The 7479-nt window shown below is 57.7% G+C and overlaps 1 long non-coding RNA gene across 7 annotated transcripts; it reads left to right on the forward strand.

Moving 5' to 3' along the window:
* Positions 1 to 1339: 1339 nt before the first annotated feature.
* LOC135577961 (uncharacterized) lies at positions 1340 to 7208 on the forward strand. 7 transcript variants are annotated; one of them, XR_010469400.1, is made up of 5 exons: positions 2118 to 4227; positions 4697 to 4801; positions 4891 to 4963; positions 5727 to 6522; positions 6717 to 7208. It is a non-coding gene; the product is annotated as an uncharacterized LOC135577961 (long non-coding RNA). The 7 variants fall into 7 exon arrangements; XR_010469399.1 differs by having other exon boundaries at positions 4700 to 4801; XR_010469404.1 differs by lacking the exons at positions 2118 to 4227; positions 4697 to 4801 and adding an exon at positions 1340 to 1385.
* Positions 7209 to 7479: the final 271 nt, after the last annotated feature.

Here is a 7479-nt window from a genome sequence, read left to right on the forward strand (position 1 = left end):
CCTTGGAGGCTTCCCCTGCGGGTCTTGCTCAGACTGCGAGGCTCTGGGCTCTGCAGGAGCACGGGGAGGGGTCCCCTTCATGGGGACAGGGCACGGGGGAGGCTTTGGGATGCTTCTCTCGCTGGTGAGCAACACCCTGGACTGTGGCCCTGTTTCTGCGGCACTTTCTGGGATCATTCCCACGCATCCTTCCCCTCTTCTCAGGGGGATGATTACTTAGAAAAGGAGAAGATCTTCTTGCAGTCCCTGAAGAAAGCGCCATACAACACTTCACGTCTGTCAGCATCCCGTCCGTCCTTCTGCCCTTCTCTGGACCACGATTCCTTTGAGGTTACGCAGTTATTTCTGGAGATGCCGAGGAAAGGGCCCTACTGCACTTCACCTGTCCCAGCGTCCCGGCCGTCCTCCCTACCCCGACCAGCATTTCTTAGAGGCTTTCTTAGAGAAATGGGTTTAAAAGCCCAAGTCTCTTTCGCCTTGTGTTCCCTCCCCTGAGAGGCCCCCAGCCTCGGCTGTTTCTTTGCTGTACCTTTTAAGCTGTATTTCATCCTATAATTAAAGTCTATTTTTAAAGCGCAAATGCCTGAGTCTCCGATACAGGGAACCTGGGGTCAAGAGCATTTCTGTGACAGTTGTGCCCATGAATCCGCGTGTGGCGCTACTTTGCTGATGGAGCTGGGAGGGAAATACTTGTCCTCTGGAGCCGAAAAGCCACAGGCGGCGGCTGGAGAAACGGCCAGTTTGACCTGGAAGGACGAAGCCAGAACTGAGGGCAGAAATGAGTTGCCCCAGGTCCTTGGGTCTGGAGGCTGTTCCGGGATGTTCTTCTGGTTCTCAAAGGCCATGTCCAGCACACAACGGTCCCCAGGGCGGTGTCCAGGCTGGTTCCTCCCCGTGCGTGCCCTGGGTGATCTGCCCTGTGACCCTGCGGGAGCAGGGGTTGCACTGGGGCTCTGCAGAGGTCCCTTCAGCCCCACCAGGCTGGGATTGGGTGACTCTGCGACCCTGCACTGCGGGTCCCAGCACCCCCAGGATGTTCCACAGCCCACAGGAACTGCAGCTTGTCCTTTTCGGGCCGGTTTCTGAAAACCCCTGGCTCTTGTGCTGGGCTGCACCTCCCGTCCGGGTACCCCGGGCTGACAGCGGGGCCGCTCCGGTCCCTCCCGCGGGCTCTGCCCGCTCGGAGCAGCAAGGCCGGCGGTGGGGAGGGGTTCCCGGAGGGCAGAGCCCGTCCCGCGGGGCTGCGGGGACGTTTCTAGGCAGGCTCCGCGCTCAACAGCCCCGTTGCTACGGCTGCGGGGCCTTCCAGGCCGGACCCCGCGCGGCGCGGCCCCTGTCGCCATGGGAACGGGCCCTTCCGGAGCGGGCGGCGATCGGCACGGCCGGTGAGTCCCGGGCCGGGAGCCCCGGTTCCCCCGGGCGGGCAGCGGGAGCCGCTTGGGGCGTGCGGGGAGAGCGCTCGGGCGGCGGAATTGCTGGCGTGGCCGGCTCGGGGGGGCGGGGGCGGCTCCGGCTCTTCGCGGGCTCTCTCGGCCCCGTCTCTTGCGCTCTGGAGAAAGCGGGAACTCTCTGGAAACGAGGAGACCGACTGAACAGCAGAGGCAGTGCTGCTGTTGGGCGGCATTCTTTATTTCATCAGCGCTGGGCAGCACTGGTAGAGACTTACATCTGGGCAGGAACAAGCCCAGGTTCCAGTCTGAGCTGGGGAAGGACCTGTTGGAGAGCAGTGTAGGGAAAGGGACCTGGGGGTGCTGGGGACAGCAGGGTGACCATGAGCCAGCACTGGCCCTTGTGGCCAGGAAGCCAATGGGACCTGGGGGGGTTAGAAGGGGGTGGTCAGTAGGTCAGAGAGGTTCTCCTGCCCCTCTGCTCTGCCCCGGGGAGACCACACCTGGAATATTGTGTCCAGTTGTGGCCCCTCAGTTCCAGCAGGACAGGGAACTGCTGGAGAGAGTCCAGCGCAGCCACCAAGATGCTGGAGGGAGTGGAGCATCTCCTGTGTGAGGAAAGGCTGAGGGAGCTGGGGCTCTGGAGCTGGACAAGAGGAGCCTGAGGGGGGACTCATTCCTGGGGATCAATATGGAAAGGGGGAGTGTCAGGAGGATGGAGCCAGGCTCTTCTGGTGACAGCCAGTGACAGGACAAGGGGCAATGGGTGCAAACTGGAACACAGGAGGTTCCACTGAAAGAGGAGAAGCAACTTGTTCCTGGTGAGGGTGGCAGAGCCTGGCCCAGGCTGCCCAGGGGGTTGTGGAGTCTCCTTCTGTGCAGACATTCCAACCCGCCTGGACACCTTCCTGTGTAACCTCATCTGGGTGTTCCTGCTCCATGGGGGATTGCACTGGATGGGCTTTCCAGGGCCCTCGGGATCGCTGGCATTCTGTGATTCTGTGAATCATCCTCCCCTCGTTTTGCAGGTGCTCAGAAAGCATTTACCATGTCCTTGGTTAACGATGGGTGCGTCTGTTGTAAGTGAATCACAGTGTACATGAACTGAGCCGCTTCTCTCCACTCTCCATCCCCAGCTGTGCTCTCAGGCGGGCAGCCCCGCTGGGGCCGATGCCCAGTGAGGATCCTGATGTCGGCAACTTAGGAGCGCTGGAAAAATCCCGCAGTGTCAGTGGGTCCCTGAGGCTGGCGGAGAAGGAGCAGGGAGCCGCGCTGGGGGCAGACGGCCCGGCAGCACAGCAGCCCCAGCCGGGTCCTCGCCCAAGGGGCTGCGCCGTGCGGGGTTTGGAGGTCAAGACAGCTGTTGCTGGGGCTGCGTTTTGCCCCAAACTGTGCTCTGGAGAGAGCTGATGAGGGGCTTTGGCACAAGGTTGGCCCTTTTCTGATGGAGAAGTTTGCAGAGTGCAAATGTTTCAGGGAACCGGATGGCAGTTCTGGGAGGAGGGAGGCTGGCCAGGACCTGCCAAGAGACCTGGAGCAGAGTAGAGGAGTGATTCCGTGGAATCACAGGATCATTTGGTTGGAAAAGACCCTCAAGACCATTGAGTCCAACCATAACCCACCCCCAGCACTGCCCCGTGTCCTGAGAACCTCATGTCCGTCTGTCCAGCCCTCCAGGGCTGGTGACTCCAGCACTGCCCTGGGCAGCCTGTTCAATGCCCCACAGCCCTTTGGGGAAGAAATTGTTCCCAGATCCAACCTCAACCTCCCCTGGGCAACTTGAGGCCGTTTCATCTTGTCCTAAACCCAGTAGTGTCAGAGGAACCAGAGCAGGAACCAGAGCTGTAGAGCACCTGCAGCAAATAACCCAGTTTGGCTGCAGAGAGCAGAGCTGCTCCTGGGCTGGGAAACCGCTGGGCCTGGGGTGCGATGAGCTGGGGGAGGAGGCGGCAGACGCGTGCAGGTGCCGAGGAAGGCAGAGGTGGTAGATTCGAGTCTCTGCTGGCTTGGAGTTGGCGTCTCTTTCACAGCCACTCTAACGCTCTGCAGGCGTTTTGTGTTTGGGTATTTTGGGTATTGGAATTTATCAGGTATGTGGTTTTTTCTCCCCTGTCTGAAGAGCCAAAGAACAACATCAGCCTGCTGCGTGAGGAGCTGCTGCGGGCAAAGGAAATCAAGGCAAGAAAGAAGACCCCGAGGGAGAACCGCCAGAACCTCCTGTATCCAAACCAGCGTGGTCGGCAGGACAAGGGCAGTGACCCTTCCCCTGTGCTCTGCATTGGGGAGGCCACACCTGGAGTGTTGTGTTCAGTTCTGGGCCCCTCAGCTCAGGAAAGAGATTGAAGTGCTGGAGCGGGTCCAGAGAAGAGCAACAAGATTGGGGAAGGGATTGAACACAAGACCCATGGGGAGAGGCTGAGGGAGCTGGGCTTGTTTAGTCTGGAGAAGAGGAGGCTTAGAGCTGAGCTCAGCACTCTCTAGAACTACCTGAAGGGCAGTTCTAGCCAGGTGGGGATTGGGCTCTTCTCCCAGGCATCAGCAATAGGACAAGGGGCCATGGGCTTCAACTCTGCCAGGGGAAATTTAGGCTGGAGATTAGGAAGCATTTCTTTGCAGAGAGAGTGGTCAGGATTGGAATGGCTGCCCAGGGAGGTGCTGGACTCACCGGCCATGGAGGGTTTTAAGCTGAGATTGGACATGGCACTTAGTGCCATGATCTAGTGAACGGGCTGGAGTTGGACCAAGGGCTGGACTGGATGATCTCTGAGGGCTTTTCCAACCCAGTCCATTCTGTGATTCTGTAATGCCGAGCTGGAAAGAGCAGCGTGGCTCCGGACAGGTGTGTGCCCCGCCACCCCCTCCCTGCCCCGCGCTGGGTCCCCCGGTGTCACCTCCAGCGTTTCCCTCTCCTCGCAGCGCTGATCCCCCTCGACGAGCTCAGAGCTGAGCGGGAGCAGAGCAGCGGCCCGTTCCACAAGCAGCGCGTGGCCGAGCACTGCGCGGTGTTTCGTGACTTGTTCCGAGGGGCCACGTTCCCCCCGGGTCACCTTGAGGGTGGCGTACAGCCAGGCAGACGAGCACGCCGTGCTGGTCTGCTATGGGAACATGGTGACTCCGTCAGAGGAGTGGGGGGTGCGGGGCACAGCCTTGGCCCCACGGGAAGCCTCGGTGGTTTCCTCAGACGCTCCCGATGGGCATTGTCTGCCCCGGGGGGTTTTGTTTAGAAGGGTATTTGCTGTGTGATGATCCAAACTTGTTTCTTGGACGTGATAAAGACAGAGCGTTGCAGCAGGACGGCTGTCTGTCAGCAGGCTGATGCTTCTGAAGGCTCTGGGCGCTCTCCGGTGGAGCTGGATGACTTGGTGTCGCGGCCATGCCTGGTCTGTGCTGCGTCCTGGCCGTGCCCGTGCCCGGTTTGTGTTCTTTGCCTTGGAAATCATGACCTGATCTTAATGGAACGTGTTGTTGCAGTGACAGACATTCTGTTTTGTGGCTCATTTAGGCTCCCAGTCCTCCCGCAGTGTCATCCCAGGCAGATAAAGGCTCCCTGCGGACTGTGCTGCTCACAAACCCAGGTGAGTAGCGGGTTCTTTACAAAGAACATGTTTAAACAGGATGGTTTCCCTCTGCTCTTGTTTGCTGCTGTTTCTGTTGGCTGCACGTGCAGAGACGATGCCGTATCATCTGAGTAGGGATGTGTTACATACGCAGGAAAGATTGTAGCCTCCCCAAAGCTCTAGCAGTTGAGAGATGAGACAGGACCGGTGTCGCAGTGTAGTGGAAGCAATTCCCTGGCTCCCGTCTTCTGTTTCCCCCCAGACTCCTCTCCCTCAGCAGTCTGCCTGGCAGGTGCGTTAGCTGCCACTGCTCGCTCTGGGAAACTGAGGCACAGTGAAGCAGCTGACCGAGAAGTCTCTTTAATCTTGGAATGACCTCTGTCGAGCTCTCATTTGAAGCTCAGTCCTATAAGAACGAGTTACTCTTCTGCTAGGAAAGGATTGCTGGGTTGTCTTGGGCTGCCCCGTTGGTTCAAAGCGGGTCTGGGGGTTCTCACTTTGGGGCTGGTGCAAACACCGGCCTCAGTTGTGCCAGGGGATGTTCAGATTGGATAGCAGGAAACATTTCTTCCTGGAAAGGGCTGTAGAGTACTGGAACAGGCTGCCCAGGGCAGTGGTGGAGTCACCATCCCGGGAGGAGTTTAACAGACGTGTAGATGAGGTTCTTGTGGACATGGGTAGTGCCAGAGCTGGGTTATGGTTGGGCTCGATGATCTGGAGGGTCTCTTCCAACCCAAACGACTCTGTGATCCTGTCACGAAGTCGCCTTTCTCTGTTGCAGAAGGACGTTGAAGGGACGCGCACTCGGAGCACCCGCGCTGGCTGGAGTGAGTACCGCACGGCAGAGCCGCGCTGCTGGGCTCGGGGAAAGCCCCGGCGGAGCGGGCAGAAACTCCTTCAACAGCGCTCGGGAATACGGATTTGCTGAGATTTTCTGTGGTTCTCTGGTGCTCCTGCCAGTGCTGCTTCACGCCCATGTTCTGGGTCCTGCTAAAGACGCAGGAGATCAGGTGTTGCTGCTGTTTGGCTTTCAAAACGCTGAGTGTGAGGTTTTTTCCCAGTGAAAGCAGCCTCTGCTGTCTGTTTGCTTGTCAAACAGGGCGTAGGTTACGTCCCAACGGAGCCCAGAGTGATGTGTGATCCTGGGGGAATCTGCTGGCCCTGGGGGAGGGAAATGAACGGATATATAGTGCAGTAAACTTGTGTGTGTTCAGGACGAACATCCCAGGCAACGACATGCAGTGGGGTAAGGAGATCTGCCGCCACCTGCCCCCCTTCCCCGCCATGGGCACTGGCTGCCATCGCTTCATCTTCTGCCCTTCAAGCCAGAACCGCCCATCGACTCCAGCGAGGATGTTGGCGCAGGCCCTGGTCACTGGGGCTGTTGCTGGGCGGTTCACGCTCTCTTGGCCAGGCTGTTCTTGCGTGTTCTGGTGACAAGGTCGTGACTGCTGGAGGAGAGCAAGTTCCTTGGAGTCTGCAGGGTTGCTCAGGGCTGCTCCGAGTTTGTGTGTCGCCTGAAGCCGCAATCCCAGCCCTGCAAGCACTGTGCTGTCCTGTTGCTTTCAACCAGGCCGGTAAGAAAGTGGGTCTTTTCCTGCCTGGAGCAGGAATGTGCAGAGGGCTGGGGAAGCTGGGAGGAGTTTCAATGTGCCTTCCTTTTCCACCTCTGTTTTACAGACTCGGGGGTGCTGTGGGGAAGTAGTTGCCAGCCAGAGTGCTGCAAGAAAAGGGAATCACCTCAGCTCTTGTGCTTGTGTCTTGTTTCCAGCCACAGGCTCGAGATGTGAACCTTGCGCACGTGTGACTTGTACAGAAAGCACGAGGATGCCGTGACCCCGGCAGGGCTGCCGTTCCAACAGTGTTTCGATGTTACATTCTATGGAAACGCCGTAGAACAAATTGTGGCTGCTGTTGTTTATCTGCTACAATTTCTGTAGCATTTTTAGACAATTTTTGAAGTCGACTCTCGTCAGGAATCCAGGATCTTGTGCTGACCTGCATGTTGCTCCTTCTGCACGTTGTCCTCGATTAATGCTGACCTGAGGGATTTATCTGCAGCACAACACGGTGTAGATACTAAATCAGGTCTGGAAGCCATCTCAGGAGATGGATTAGCTCATCATTGCACCAAAAATAGAAGGAATGCTACTTCCTTGTTTCCTGTGCTTATGTAATAAGGCACATACGTGGTAGTAACAGAGCCCGTGGCCCCTGTACTTCATGTGCTTATAACAGAGAAAAAATAAATTGTTAAAATGAAGCTGGTTTCAGGTGTTCTGTTCTAATTACTTTTCCCTTTTGACTCTCTGTGTTTTCCGTTGTCACTGGAGCCCAACCCCACTCACTGTCCCGCGACTGGGGACTCCAGACAAGGGGGCACAGCCGCGGGGGCGGCTGCACAGCGGAACTCAGCGGACTTGGGAACCACGCAGCTGGGTGAGGATCAGACGCGCACAAAGCAACTTTGCTTCTTAAATGACGAGGACGATGTGCTTTGGTTTGGAAGACATCAGATTTGGAACGTTAAGGAA

This window comes from Columba livia, unplaced genomic scaffold (assembly GCF_036013475.1).
Source record: "Columba livia isolate bColLiv1 breed racing homer unplaced genomic scaffold, bColLiv1.pat.W.v2 Scaffold_203, whole genome shotgun sequence".
Classification (NCBI taxonomy): Eukaryota; Metazoa; Chordata; class Aves; order Columbiformes; family Columbidae; genus Columba; species Columba livia.